Source organism: Xenopus laevis, chromosome 3S, assembly GCF_017654675.1.
Source record: "Xenopus laevis strain J_2021 chromosome 3S, Xenopus_laevis_v10.1, whole genome shotgun sequence".
Taxonomy (NCBI): Eukaryota; Metazoa; Chordata; class Amphibia; order Anura; family Pipidae; genus Xenopus; species Xenopus laevis.
Genome location: NC_054376.1, coordinates 122,724,677 through 122,737,563, shown reverse-complemented (window position 1 = coordinate 122,737,563; position 12,887 = coordinate 122,724,677). Strand labels below are relative to the sequence as shown.

General features: G+C 52.9%; 23 non-coding genes across 23 annotated transcripts; 8 read left to right on the top strand and 15 right to left on the bottom strand.

Annotated features, from left to right (window-relative positions):
• Positions 1-81: 81 nt before the first annotated feature.
• Positions 82-174, top strand: trnai-uau. The gene is given in 2 exon segments: positions 82-119; positions 139-174. It is a non-coding gene; the product is annotated as a tRNA-Ile (tRNA).
• A 592-nt stretch (positions 175-766) lies between these two features.
• Positions 767-838, bottom strand: trnap-agg. Its single transcript has one exon. It is a non-coding gene; the product is annotated as a tRNA-Pro (tRNA).
• Positions 839-1,527: 689 nt separating this feature from the next.
• Positions 1,528-1,599, bottom strand: trnap-ugg. The gene has a single exon. It is a non-coding gene; the product is annotated as a tRNA-Pro (tRNA).
• A 115-nt stretch (positions 1,600-1,714) lies between these two features.
• On the top strand, positions 1,715-1,807 carry trnai-uau. Its single transcript is given in 2 exon segments — positions 1,715-1,752; positions 1,772-1,807. It is a non-coding gene; the product is annotated as a tRNA-Ile (tRNA).
• A 592-nt stretch (positions 1,808-2,399) lies between these two features.
• trnap-agg lies at positions 2,400-2,471 on the bottom strand. The gene has a single exon. It is a non-coding gene; the product is annotated as a tRNA-Pro (tRNA).
• Positions 2,472-3,160: 689 nt separating this feature from the next.
• trnap-ugg lies at positions 3,161-3,232 on the bottom strand. The gene has a single exon. It is a non-coding gene; the product is annotated as a tRNA-Pro (tRNA).
• Positions 3,233-3,347: 115 nt separating this feature from the next.
• On the top strand, positions 3,348-3,440 carry trnai-uau. Its single transcript is given in 2 exon segments — positions 3,348-3,385; positions 3,405-3,440. It is a non-coding gene; the product is annotated as a tRNA-Ile (tRNA).
• Positions 3,441-4,032: 592 nt separating this feature from the next.
• trnap-agg lies at positions 4,033-4,104 on the bottom strand. The gene has a single exon. It is a non-coding gene; the product is annotated as a tRNA-Pro (tRNA).
• Positions 4,105-4,795: 691 nt separating this feature from the next.
• On the bottom strand, positions 4,796-4,867 carry trnap-ugg. The gene has a single exon. It is a non-coding gene; the product is annotated as a tRNA-Pro (tRNA).
• Positions 4,868-4,982: 115 nt separating this feature from the next.
• trnai-uau lies at positions 4,983-5,075 on the top strand. The gene is given in 2 exon segments: positions 4,983-5,020; positions 5,040-5,075. It is a non-coding gene; the product is annotated as a tRNA-Ile (tRNA).
• A 592-nt stretch (positions 5,076-5,667) lies between these two features.
• trnap-agg lies at positions 5,668-5,739 on the bottom strand. The gene has a single exon. It is a non-coding gene; the product is annotated as a tRNA-Pro (tRNA).
• Positions 5,740-6,428: 689 nt separating this feature from the next.
• Positions 6,429-6,500, bottom strand: trnap-ugg. Its single transcript has one exon. It is a non-coding gene; the product is annotated as a tRNA-Pro (tRNA).
• Positions 6,501-6,615: 115 nt separating this feature from the next.
• Positions 6,616-6,708, top strand: trnai-uau. The gene is given in 2 exon segments: positions 6,616-6,653; positions 6,673-6,708. It is a non-coding gene; the product is annotated as a tRNA-Ile (tRNA).
• A 592-nt stretch (positions 6,709-7,300) lies between these two features.
• On the bottom strand, positions 7,301-7,372 carry trnap-agg. Its single transcript has one exon. It is a non-coding gene; the product is annotated as a tRNA-Pro (tRNA).
• A 689-nt stretch (positions 7,373-8,061) lies between these two features.
• trnap-ugg lies at positions 8,062-8,133 on the bottom strand. Its single transcript has one exon. It is a non-coding gene; the product is annotated as a tRNA-Pro (tRNA).
• Positions 8,134-8,248: 115 nt separating this feature from the next.
• On the top strand, positions 8,249-8,341 carry trnai-uau. Its single transcript is given in 2 exon segments — positions 8,249-8,286; positions 8,306-8,341. It is a non-coding gene; the product is annotated as a tRNA-Ile (tRNA).
• A 592-nt stretch (positions 8,342-8,933) lies between these two features.
• Positions 8,934-9,005, bottom strand: trnap-agg. The gene has a single exon. It is a non-coding gene; the product is annotated as a tRNA-Pro (tRNA).
• Positions 9,006-9,696: 691 nt separating this feature from the next.
• On the bottom strand, positions 9,697-9,768 carry trnap-ugg. Its single transcript has one exon. It is a non-coding gene; the product is annotated as a tRNA-Pro (tRNA).
• A 115-nt stretch (positions 9,769-9,883) lies between these two features.
• trnai-uau lies at positions 9,884-9,976 on the top strand. Its single transcript is given in 2 exon segments — positions 9,884-9,921; positions 9,941-9,976. It is a non-coding gene; the product is annotated as a tRNA-Ile (tRNA).
• A 592-nt stretch (positions 9,977-10,568) lies between these two features.
• Positions 10,569-10,640, bottom strand: trnap-agg. The gene has a single exon. It is a non-coding gene; the product is annotated as a tRNA-Pro (tRNA).
• Positions 10,641-11,329: 689 nt separating this feature from the next.
• trnap-ugg lies at positions 11,330-11,401 on the bottom strand. The gene has a single exon. It is a non-coding gene; the product is annotated as a tRNA-Pro (tRNA).
• A 115-nt stretch (positions 11,402-11,516) lies between these two features.
• Positions 11,517-11,609, top strand: trnai-uau. Its single transcript is given in 2 exon segments — positions 11,517-11,554; positions 11,574-11,609. It is a non-coding gene; the product is annotated as a tRNA-Ile (tRNA).
• Positions 11,610-12,201: 592 nt separating this feature from the next.
• trnap-agg lies at positions 12,202-12,273 on the bottom strand. The gene has a single exon. It is a non-coding gene; the product is annotated as a tRNA-Pro (tRNA).
• Between the last annotated feature and the right edge of the window lie 614 nt (positions 12,274-12,887).

The window sequence follows — 12,887 nt, the reverse complement described above, 5'->3', positions numbered from 1 at the left end:
CTGCTTGTAACTAAGTTCAAGAGGCGCAATGCTATCCACCGAACAATGTCCTGCCGCCTGAAGGAAGGGGCGCCGTCGAGGGCTCCAGTGGCGCAATCGGTTAGCGCGCGGTACTTATATGGCAGTATCTGTTGGGCAATGCCGAGGTTGTGAGTTCGAGCCTCACCTGGAGCACGGCTGGAACTTTTACATCCTGGTTACTTTCATCATAGGTGCGGTAAGCCGTATCACGTCAATGGTTTCCCTGTAAGAGAGCCGGCTGAGCCCCCCGACATCAAATACAGACTTCGGGTTCAAATCAGATTCACAAATGAAGAGTTTTCCACACAGTCTGCCCCCCAAAAAACACAGCCTGAAATCTCAGCAGCTCCTGAAGCCAACATTTGTCACCCGCTTATACGTAGACGTGCGGCCTCGTGGCTTGGCCTGGGGGTGTGGGCACATTATGCTAGGCTTTTGATGGTGATCAGGCTCAACCTTTTCTTTGCGCAGGAAAAGAATTGAATGGGGCAAAGTGTCAGCTCTGGCCATTCACCCCACAAGAGTTCCACCGCATCCTGGATCACAAACAACTCTTGGCAGGGCACTTTTACAAAACGCTGCCCAGCGGCCTCAGGGTAGCCGATAGCTCGGCCTTCCTTCAATGCGACCGTCCCAGAGGAGGCAGGGATGCTACGGTTATAGCCCTTCACCTGCCAGCAGATGGCCCTGTACCCCCTCCCTGCGAGGGGACGAAGCACGTGGCACCGTTGACGCAAAAACCCAAGGGCTCGTCCGGGATTTGAACCCGGGACCTCTCGCACCCTAAGCGAGAATCATACCCCTAGACCAACGAGCCGGCGGCGAAGACCCCGCTCTCTCGGCTGCGCCTCAAGTGCTTCTCTGTGGCTTTTATGCCTAACCGTAACATTGCTGACATTGCCTTCGAGCCTTGCTCTCAAAACGTCTGCAAGTGCCCGTTTAGCTGCATCCAAAAGATGGACTTTTGCCCCTTTACCGATACCAGGCGTCTTCTGGAGCCGATTTTCCTTAGGTCAAGTTTTCAGAGTACACCAGAGTCCCCATTGTATGTTTTGCAGGGCACTGGGAAAGAAGTATGTAAAAACCAGAAAAATGTAGAATCAGGGAAATGTGTGAAAGCAACTTATTCTTCGAGTACTCAAAGAATGGCAGTGCAGGAGTCAGTTGAACGTTGAAATACAATGTTTACTGTGTTAATGGCAAGGGTGGAGCATTGCAGTATTAATGTAACCCCTTGGAAGGGGGCGGGGCCACGTGCCAGACCTCTCTCTCTCTCTCTCTCTCTGCCTGTCACACGCACAACCTAAAGTCAGAGAAGACAATCACAAACAGCTCATTTTGGGAACATTAGCACAACATTTGGAGGGTAAAATCCAAGAAAACCCACAAGCTGCCCTAGCCTTTGCGGACACATTAGAAATCCCTTGGGTTTCGGTGCTCTTCTGCCTCGGCAACAGGTCGAAGGCCGATGCCGAGCTTATGGCGGCCATGCCTTTACAAAAGCCTGGGCTCGTCCGGGATTTGAACCCGGGACCTCTCGCACCCAAAGCGAGAATCATACCCCTAGACCAACGAGCCTGCGCCTGTGCTGGCTCGCAGCGCCTGGACCCACCTGCTTGTAACTAAGTTCAAGAGGCGCAATGCTGTCCACCAAACAATGTCCTGCCGCCTGAAGGCAGGGGCGCCGTCGAGGGCTCCAGTGGCGCAATCGGTTAGCGCGCGGTACTTATATGGCAGTATCTGTTGGGCAATGCCGAGGTTGTGAGTTCGAGCCTCACCTGGAGCACGGCTGGAACTTTTACATCCTGGTTACTTTCATCATAGGTGCGGTAAGCCGTATCACGTCAATGGTTTCCCTGTAAGAGAGCCGGCTGAGCCCCCCGACATCAAATACAGACTTCGGGTTCAAATCAGATTCACAAATGAAGAGTTTTCCACACAGTCTGCCCCCCAAAAAACACAGCCTGAAATCTCAGCAGCTCCTGAAGCCAACATTTGTCACCCGCTTATACGTAGACGTGCGGCCTCGTGGCTTGGCCTGGGGGTGTGGGCACATTATGCTAGGCTTTTGATGGTGATCAGGCTCAACCTTTTCTTTGCGCAGGAAAAGAATTGAATGGGGCAAAGTGTCAGCTCTGGCCATTCACCCCACAAGAGTTCCACCGCATCCTGGATCACAAACAACTCTTGGCAGGGCACTTTTACAAAACGCTGCCCAGCGGCCTCAGGGTAGCCGATAGCTCGGCCTTCCTTCAATGCGACCGTCCCAGAGGAGGCAGGGATGCTACGGTTATAGCCCTTCACCTGCCAGCAGATGGCCCTGTACCCCCTCCCTGCGAGGGGACGAAGCACGTGGCACCGTTGACGCAAAAACCCAAGGGCTCGTCCGGGATTTGAACCCGGGACCTCTCGCACCCTAAGCGAGAATCATACCCCTAGACCAACGAGCCGGCGGCGAAGACCCCGCTCTCTCGGCTGCGCCTCAAGTGCTTCTCTGTGGCTTTTATGCCTAACCGTAACATTGCTGACATTGCCTTCGAGCCTTGCTCTCAAAACGTCTGCAAGTGCCCGTTTAGCTGCATCCAAAAGATGGACTTTTGCCCCTTTACCGATACCAGGCGTCTTCTGGAGCCGATTTTCCTTAGGTCAAGTTTTCAGAGTACACCAGAGTCCCCATTGTATGTTTTGCAGGGCACTGGGAAAGAAGTATGTAAAAACCAGAAAAATGTAGAATCAGGGAAATGTGTGAAAGCAACTTATTCTTCGAGTACTCAAAGAATGGCAGTGCAGGAGTCAGTTGAACGTTGAAATACAATGTTTACTGTGTTAATGGCAAGGGTGGAGCATTGCAGTATTAATGTAACCCCTTGGAAGGGGGCGGGGCCACGTGCCAGACCTCTCTCTCTCTCTCTCTCTCTGCCTGTCACACGCACAACCTAAAGTCAGAGAAGACAATCACAAACAGCTCATTTTGGGAACATTAGCACAACATTTGGAGGGTAAAATCCAAGAAAACCCACAAGCTGCCCTAGCCTTTGCGGACACATTAGAAATCCCTTGGGTTTCGGTGCTCTTCTGCCTCGGCAACAGGTCGAAGGCCGATGCCGAGCTTATGGCGGCCATGCCTTTACAAAAGCCTGGGCTCGTCCGGGATTTGAACCCGGGACCTCTCGCACCCAAAGCGAGAATCATACCCCTAGACCAACGAGCCTGCGCCTGTGCTGGCTCGCAGCGCCTGGACCCACCTGCTTGTAACTAAGTTCAAGAGGCGCAATGCTGTCCACCAAACAATGTCCTGCCGCCTGAAGGAAGGGGCGCCGTCGAGGGCTCCAGTGGCGCAATCGGTTAGCGCGCGGTACTTATATGGCAGTATCTGTTGGGCAATGCCGAGGTTGTGAGTTCGAGCCTCACCTGGAGCACGGCTGGAACTTTTACATCCTGGTTACTTTCATCATAGGTGCGGTAAGCCGTATCACGTCAATGGTTTCCCTGTAAGAGAGCCGGCTGAGCCCCCCGACATCAAATACAGACTTCGGGTTCAAATCAGATTCACAAATGAAGAGTTTTCCACACAGTCTGCCCCCCAAAAAACACAGCCTGAAATCTCAGCAGCTCCTGAAGCCAACATTTGTCACCCGCTTATACGTAGACGTGCGGCCTCGTGGCTTGGCCTGGGGGTGTGGGCACATTATGCTAGGCTTTTGATGGTGATCAGGCTCAACCTTTTCTTTGCGCAGGAAAAGAATTGAATGGGGCAAAGTGTCAGCTCTGGCCATTCACCCCACAAGAGTTCCACCGCATCCTGGATCACAAACAACTCTTGGCAGGGCACTTTTACAAAACGCTGCCCAGCGGCCTCAGGGTAGCCGATAGCTCGGCCTTCCTTCAATGCGACCGTCCCAGAGGAGGCAGGGATGCTACGGTTATAGCCCTTCACCTGCCAGCAGATGGCCCTGTACCCCCTCCCTGCGAGGGGAGGAAGCACGTGGCACCGTTGACGCAAAAACCCAAGGGCTCGTCCGGGATTTGAACCCGGGACCTCTCGCACCCTAAGCGAGAATCATACCCCTAGACCAACGAGCCGGCGGCGAAGACCCCGCTCTCTCGGCTGCGCCTCAAGTGCTTCTCTGTGGCTTTTATGCCTAACCGTAACATTGCTGACATTGCCTTCGAGCCTTGCTCTCAAAACGTCTGCAAGTGCCCGTTTAGCTGCATCCAAAAGATGGACTTTTGCCCCTTTACCGATACCAGGCGTCTTCTGGAGCCGATTTTCCTTAGGTCAAGTTTTCAGAGTACACCAGAGTCCCCATTGTATGTTTTGCAGGGCACTGGGAAAGAAGTATGTAAAAACCAGAAAAATGTAGAATCAGGGAAATGTGTGAAAGCAACTTATTCTTCGAGTACTCAAAGAATGGCAGTGCAGGAGTCAGTTGAACGTTGAAATACAATGTTTACTGTGTTAATGGCAAGGGTGGAGCATTGCAGTATTAATGTAACCCCTTGGAAGGGGGCGGGGCCACGTGCCAGACCTCTCTCTCTCTCTCTCTCTCTCTGCCTGTCACACGCACAACCTAAAGTCAGAGAAGACAATCACAAACAGCTCATTTTGGGAACATTAGCACAACATTTGGAGGGTAAAATCCAAGAAAACCCACAAGCTGCCCTAGCCTTTGCGGACACATTAGAAATCCCTTGGGTTTCGGTGCTCTTCTGCCTCGGCAACAGGTCGAAGGCCGATGCCGAGCTTATGGCGGCCATGCCTTTACAAAAGCCTGGGCTCGTCCGGGATTTGAACCCGGGACCTCTCGCACCCAAAGCGAGAATCATACCCCTAGACCAACGAGCCTGCGCCTGTGCTGGCTCGCAGCGCCTGGACCCACCTGCTTGTAACTAAGTTCAAGAGGCGCAATGCTATCCACCGAACAATGTCCTGCCGCCTGAAGGAAGGGGCGCCGTCGAGGGCTCCAGTGGCGCAATCGGTTAGCGCGCGGTACTTATATGGCAGTATCTGTTGGGCAATGCCGAGGTTGTGAGTTCGAGCCTCACCTGGAGCACGGCTGGAACTTTTACATCCTGGTTACTTTCATCATAGGTGCGGTAAGCCGTATCACGTCAATGGTTTCCCTGTAAGAGAGCCGGCTGAGCCCCCCGACATCAAATACAGACTTCGGGTTCAAATCAGATTCACAAATGAAGAGTTTTCCACACAGTCTGCCCCCCAAAAAACACAGCCTGAAATCTCAGCAGCTCCTGAAGCCAACATTTGTCACCCGCTTATACGTAGACGTGCGGCCTCGTGGCTTGGCCTGGGGGTGTGGGCACATTATGCTAGGCTTTTGATGGTGATCAGGCTCAACCTTTTCTTTGCGCAGGAAAAGAATTGAATGGGGCAAAGTGTCAGCTCTGGCCATTCACCCCACAAGAGTTCCACCGCATCCTGGATCACAAACAACTCTTGGCAGGGCACTTTTACAAAACGCTGCCCAGCGGCCTCAGGGTAGCCGATAGCTCGGCCTTCCTTCAATGCGACCGTCCCAGAGGAGGCAGGGATGCTACGGTTATAGCCCTTCACCTGCCAGCAGATGGCCCTGTACCCCCTCCCTGCGAGGGGACGAAGCACGTGGCACCGTTGACGCAAAAACCCAAGGGCTCGTCCGGGATTTGAACCCGGGACCTCTCGCACCCTAAGCGAGAATCATACCCCTAGACCAACGAGCCGGCGGCGAAGACCCCGCTCTCTCGGCTGCGCCTCAAGTGCTTCTCTGTGGCTTTTATGCCTAACCGTAACATTGCTGACATTGCCTTCGAGCCTTGCTCTCAAAACGTCTGCAAGTGCCCGTTTAGCTGCATCCAAAAGATGGACTTTTGCCCCTTTACCGATACCAGGCGTCTTCTGGAGCCGATTTTCCTTAGGTCAAGTTTTCAGAGTACACCAGAGTCCCCATTGTATGTTTTGCAGGGCACTGGGAAAGAAGTATGTAAAAACCAGAAAAATGTAGAATCAGGGAAATGTGTGAAAGCAACTTATTCTTCGAGTACTCAAAGAATGGCAGTGCAGGAGTCAGTTGAACGTTGAAATACAATGTTTACTGTGTTAATGGCAAGGGTGGAGCATTGCAGTATTAATGTAACCCCTTGGAAGGGGGCGGGGCCACGTGCCAGACCTCTCTCTCTCTCTCTCTCTCTGCCTGTCACACGCACAACCTAAAGTCAGAGAAGACAATCACAAACAGCTCATTTTGGGAACATTAGCACAACATTTGGAGGGTAAAATCCAAGAAAACCCACAAGCTGCCCTAGCCTTTGCGGACACATTAGAAATCCCTTGGGTTTCGGTGCTCTTCTGCCTCGGCAACAGGTCGAAGGCCGATGCCGAGCTTATGGCGGCCATGCCTTTACAAAAGCCTGGGCTCGTCCGGGATTTGAACCCGGGACCTCTCGCACCCAAAGCGAGAATCATACCCCTAGACCAACGAGCCTGCGCCTGTGCTGGCTCGCAGCGCCTGGACCCACCTGCTTGTAACTAAGTTCAAGAGGCGCAATGCTGTCCACCAAACAATGTCCTGCCGCCTGAAGGCAGGGGCGCCGTCGAGGGCTCCAGTGGCGCAATCGGTTAGCGCGCGGTACTTATATGGCAGTATCTGTTGGGCAATGCCGAGGTTGTGAGTTCGAGCCTCACCTGGAGCACGGCTGGAACTTTTACATCCTGGTTACTTTCATCATAGGTGCGGTAAGCCGTATCACGTCAATGGTTTCCCTGTAAGAGAGCCGGCTGAGCCCCCCGACATCAAATACAGACTTCGGGTTCAAATCAGATTCACAAATGAAGAGTTTTCCACACAGTCTGCCCCCCAAAAAACACAGCCTGAAATCTCAGCAGCTCCTGAAGCCAACATTTGTCACCCGCTTATACGTAGACGTGCGGCCTCGTGGCTTGGCCTGGGGGTGTGGGCACATTATGCTAGGCTTTTGATGGTGATCAGGCTCAACCTTTTCTTTGCGCAGGAAAAGAATTGAATGGGGCAAAGTGTCAGCTCTGGCCATTCACCCCACAAGAGTTCCACCGCATCCTGGATCACAAACAACTCTTGGCAGGGCACTTTTACAAAACGCTGCCCAGCGGCCTCAGGGTAGCCGATAGCTCGGCCTTCCTTCAATGCGACCGTCCCAGAGGAGGCAGGGATGCTACGGTTATAGCCCTTCACCTGCCAGCAGATGGCCCTGTACCCCCTCCCTGCGAGGGGACGAAGCACGTGGCACCGTTGACGCAAAAACCCAAGGGCTCGTCCGGGATTTGAACCCGGGACCTCTCGCACCCTAAGCGAGAATCATACCCCTAGACCAACGAGCCGGCGGCGAAGACCCCGCTCTCTCGGCTGCGCCTCAAGTGCTTCTCTGTGGCTTTTATGCCTAACCGTAACATTGCTGACATTGCCTTCGAGCCTTGCTCTCAAAACGTCTGCAAGTGCCCGTTTAGCTGCATCCAAAAGATGGACTTTTGCCCCTTTACCGATACCAGGCGTCTTCTGGAGCCGATTTTCCTTAGGTCAAGTTTTCAGAGTACACCAGAGTCCCCATTGTATGTTTTGCAGGGCACTGGGAAAGAAGTATGTAAAAACCAGAAAAATGTAGAATCAGGGAAATGTGTGAAAGCAACTTATTCTTCGAGTACTCAAAGAATGGCAGTGCAGGAGTCAGTTGAACGTTGAAATACAATGTTTACTGTGTTAATGGCAAGGGTGGAGCATTGCAGTATTAATGTAACCCCTTGGAAGGGGGCGGGGCCACGTGCCAGACCTCTCTCTCTCTCTCTCTCTCTGCCTGTCACACGCACAACCTAAAGTCAGAGAAGACAATCACAAACAGCTCATTTTGGGAACATTAGCACAACATTTGGAGGGTAAAATCCAAGAAAACCCACAAGCTGCCCTAGCCTTTGCGGACACATTAGAAATCCCTTGGGTTTCGGTGCTCTTCTGCCTCGGCAACAGGTCGAAGGCCGATGCCGAGCTTATGGCGGCCATGCCTTTACAAAAGCCTGGGCTCGTCCGGGATTTGAACCCGGGACCTCTCGCACCCAAAGCGAGAATCATACCCCTAGACCAACGAGCCTGCGCCTGTGCTGGCTCGCAGCGCCTGGACCCACCTGCTTGTAACTAAGTTCAAGAGGCGCAATGCTATCCACCGAACAATGTCCTGCCGCCTGAAGGAAGGGGCGCCGTCGAGGGCTCCAGTGGCGCAATCGGTTAGCGCGCGGTACTTATATGGCAGTATCTGTTGGGCAATGCCGAGGTTGTGAGTTCGAGCCTCACCTGGAGCACGGCTGGAACTTTTACATCCTGGTTACTTTCATCATAGGTGCGGTAAGCCGTATCACGTCAATGGTTTCCCTGTAAGAGAGCCGGCTGAGCCCCCCGACATCAAATACAGACTTCGGGTTCAAATCAGATTCACAAATGAAGAGTTTTCCACACAGTCTGCCCCCCAAAAAACACAGCCTGAAATCTCAGCAGCTCCTGAAGCCAACATTTGTCACCCGCTTATACGTAGACGTGCGGCCTCGTGGCTTGGCCTGGGGGTGTGGGCACATTATGCTAGGCTTTTGATGGTGATCAGGCTCAACCTTTTCTTTGCGCAGGAAAAGAATTGAATGGGGCAAAGTGTCAGCTCTGGCCATTCACCCCACAAGAGTTCCACCGCATCCTGGATCACAAACAACTCTTGGCAGGGCACTTTTACAAAACGCTGCCCAGCGGCCTCAGGGTAGCCGATAGCTCGGCCTTCCTTCAATGCGACCGTCCCAGAGGAGGCAGGGATGCTACGGTTATAGCCCTTCACCTGCCAGCAGATGGCCCTGTACCCCCTCCCTGCGAGGGGACGAAGCACGTGGCACCGTTGACGCAAAAACCCAAGGGCTCGTCCGGGATTTGAACCCGGGACCTCTCGCACCCTAAGCGAGAATCATACCCCTAGACCAACGAGCCGGCGGCGAAGACCCCGCTCTCTCGGCTGCGCCTCAAGTGCTTCTCTGTGGCTTTTATGCCTAACCGTAACATTGCTGACATTGCCTTCGAGCCTTGCTCTCAAAACGTCTGCAAGTGCCCGTTTAGCTGCATCCAAAAGATGGACTTTTGCCCCTTTACCGATACCAGGCGTCTTCTGGAGCCGATTTTCCTTAGGTCAAGTTTTCAGAGTACACCAGAGTCCCCATTGTATGTTTTGCAGGGCACTGGGAAAGAAGTATGTAAAAACCAGAAAAATGTAGAATCAGGGAAATGTGTGAAAGCAACTTATTCTTCGAGTACTCAAAGAATGGCAGTGCAGGAGTCAGTTGAACGTTGAAATACAATGTTTACTGTGTTAATGGCAAGGGTGGAGCATTGCAGTATTAATGTAACCCCTTGGAAGGGGGCGGGGCCACGTGCCAGACCTCTCTCTCTCTCTCTCTCTCTCTGCCTGTCACACGCACAACCTAAAGTCAGAGAAGACAATCACAAACAGCTCATTTTGGGAACATTAGCACAACATTTGGAGGGTAAAATCCAAGAAAACCCACAAGCTGCCCTAGCCTTTGCGGACACATTAGAAATCCCTTGGGTTTCGGTGCTCTTCTGCCTCGGCAACAGGTCGAAGGCCGATGCCGAGCTTATGGCGGCCATGCCTTTACAAAAGCCTGGGCTCGTCCGGGATTTGAACCCGGGACCTCTCGCACCCAAAGCGAGAATCATACCCCTAGACCAACGAGCCTGCGCCTGTGCTGGCTCGCAGCGCCTGGACCCACCTGCTTGTAACTAAGTTCAAGAGGCGCAATGCTGTCCACCAAACAATGTCCTGCCGCCTGAAGGCAGGGGCGCCGTCGAGGGCTCCAGTGGCGCAATCGGTTAGCGCGCGGTACTTATATGGCAGTATCTGTTGGGCAATGCCGAGGTTGTGAGTTCGAGCCTCACCTGGAGCACGGCTGGAACTTTTACATCCTGGTTACTTTCATCATAGGTGCGGTAAGCCGTATCACGTCAATGGTTTCCCTGTAAGAGAGCCGGCTGAGCCCCCCGACATCAAATACAGACTTCGGGTTCAAATCAGATTCACAAATGAAGAGTTTTCCACACAGTCTGCCCCCCAAAAAACACAGCCTGAAATCTCAGCAGCTCCTGAAGCCAACATTTGTCACCCGCTTATACGTAGACGTGCGGCCTCGTGGCTTGGCCTGGGGGTGTGGGCACATTATGCTAGGCTTTTGATGGTGATCAGGCTCAACCTTTTCTTTGCGCAGGAAAAGAATTGAATGGGGCAAAGTGTCAGCTCTGGCCATTCACCCCACAAGAGTTCCACCGCATCCTGGATCACAAACAACTCTTGGCAGGGCACTTTTACAAAACGCTGCCCAGCGGCCTCAGGGTAGCCGATAGCTCGGCCTTCCTTCAATGCGACCGTCCCAGAGGAGGCAGGGATGCTACGGTTATAGCCCTTCACCTGCCAGCAGATGGCCCTGTACCCCCTCCCTGCGAGGGGACGAAGCACGTGGCACCGTTGACGCAAAAACCCAAGGGCTCGTCCGGGATTTGAACCCGGGACCTCTCGCACCCTAAGCGAGAATCATACCCCTAGACCAACGAGCCGGCGGCGAAGACCCCGCTCTCTCGGCTGCGCCTCAAGTGCTTCTCTGTGGCTTTTATGCCTAACCGTAACATTGCTGACATTGCCTTCGAGCCTTGCTCTCAAAACGTCTGCAAGTGCCCGTTTAGCTGCATCCAAAAGATGGACTTTTGCCCCTTTACCGATACCAGGCGTCTTCTGGAGCCGATTTTCCTTAGGTCAAGTTTTCAGAGTACACCAGAGTCCCCATTGTATGTTTTGCAGGGCACTGGGAAAGAAGTATGTAAAAACCAGAAAAATGTAGAATCAGGGAAATGTGTGAAAGCAACTTATTCTTCGAGTACTCAAAGAATGGCAGTGCAGGAGTCAGTTGAACGTTGAAATACAATGTTTACTGTGTTAATGGCAAGGGTGGAGCATTGCAGTATTAATGTAACCCCTTGGAAGGGGGCGGGGCCACGTGCCAGACCTCTCTCTCTCTCTCTCTCTCTGCCTGTCACACGCACAACCTAAAGTCAGAGAAGACAATCACAAACAGCCCATTTTGGGAACATTAGCACAACATTTGGAGGGTAAAATCCAAGAAAACCCACAAGCTGCCCTAGCCTTTGCGGACACATTAGAAATCCCTTGGGTTTCGGTGCTCTTCTGCCTCGGCAACAGGTCGAAGGCCGATGCCGAGCTTATGGCGGCCATGCCTTTACAAAAGCCTGGGCTCGTCCGGGATTTGAACCCGGGACCTCTCGCACCCAAAGCGAGAATCATACCCCTAGACCAACGAGCCTGCGCCTGTGCTGGCTCGCAGCGCCTGGACCCACCTGCTTGTAACTAAGTTCAAGAGGCGCAATGCTATCCACCGAACAATGTCCTGCCGCCTGAAGGAAGGGGCGCCGTCGAGGGCTCCAGTGGCGCAATCGGTTAGCGCGCGGTACTTATATGGCAGTATCTGTTGGGCAATGCCGAGGTTGTGAGTTCGAGCCTCACCTGGAGCACGGCTGGAACTTTTACATCCTGGTTACTTTCATCATAGGTGCGGTAAGCCGTATCACGTCAATGGTTTCCCTGTAAGAGAGCCGGCTGAGCCCCCCGACATCAAATACAGACTTCGGGTTCAAATCAGATTCACAAATGAAGAGTTTTCCACACAGTCTGCCCCCCAAAAAACACAGCCTGAAATCTCAGCAGCTCCTGAAGCCAACATTTGTCACCCGCTTATACGTAGACGTGCGGCCTCGTGGCTTGGCCTGGGGGTGTGGGCACATTATGCTAGGCTTTTGATGGTGATCAGGCTCAACCTTTTCTTTGCGCAGGAAAAGAATTGAATGGGGCAAAGTGTCAGCTCTGGCCATTCACCCCACAAGAGTTCCACCGCATCCTGGATCACAAACAACTCTTGGCAGGGCACTTTTACAAAACGCTGCCCAGCGGCCTCAGGGTAGCCGATAGCTCGGCCTTCCTTCAATGCGACCGTCCCAGAGGAGGCAGGGATGCTACGGTTATAGCCCTTCACCTGCCAGCAGATGGCCCTGTACCCCCTCCCTGCGAGGGGACGAAGCACGTGGCACCGTTGACGCAAAAACCCAAGGGCTCGTCCGGGATTTGAACCCGGGACCTCTCGCACCCTAAGCGAGAATCATACCCCTAGACCAACGAGCCGGCGGCGAAGACCCCGCTCTCTCGGCTGCGCCTCAAGTGCTTCTCTGTGGCTTTTATGCCTAACCGTAACATTGCTGACATTGCCTTCGAGCCTTGCTCTCAAAACGTCTGCAAGTGCCCGTTTAGCTGCATCCAAAAGATGGACTTTTGCCCCTTTACCGATACCAGGCGTCTTCTGGAGCCGATTTTCCTTAGGTCAAGTTTTCAGAGTACACCAGAGTCCCCATTGTATGTTTTGCAGGGCACTGGGAAAGAAGTATGTAAAAACCAGAAAAATGTAGAATCAGGGAAATGTGTGAAAGCAACTTATTCTTCGAGTACTCAAAGAATGGCAGTGCAGGAGTCAGTTGAACGTTGAAATACAATGTTTACTGTGTTAATGGCAAGGGTGGAGCATTGCAGTATTAATGTAACCCCTTGGAAGGGGGCGGGGCCACGTGCCAGACCTCTCTCTCTCTCTCTCTCTCTGCCTGTCACACGCACAACCTAAAGTCAGAGAAGACAATCACAAACAGCCCATTTTGGGAACATTAGCACAACATTTGGAGGGTAAAATCCAAGAAAACCCACAAGCTGCCCTAGCCTTTGCGGACACATTAGAAATCCCTTGGGTT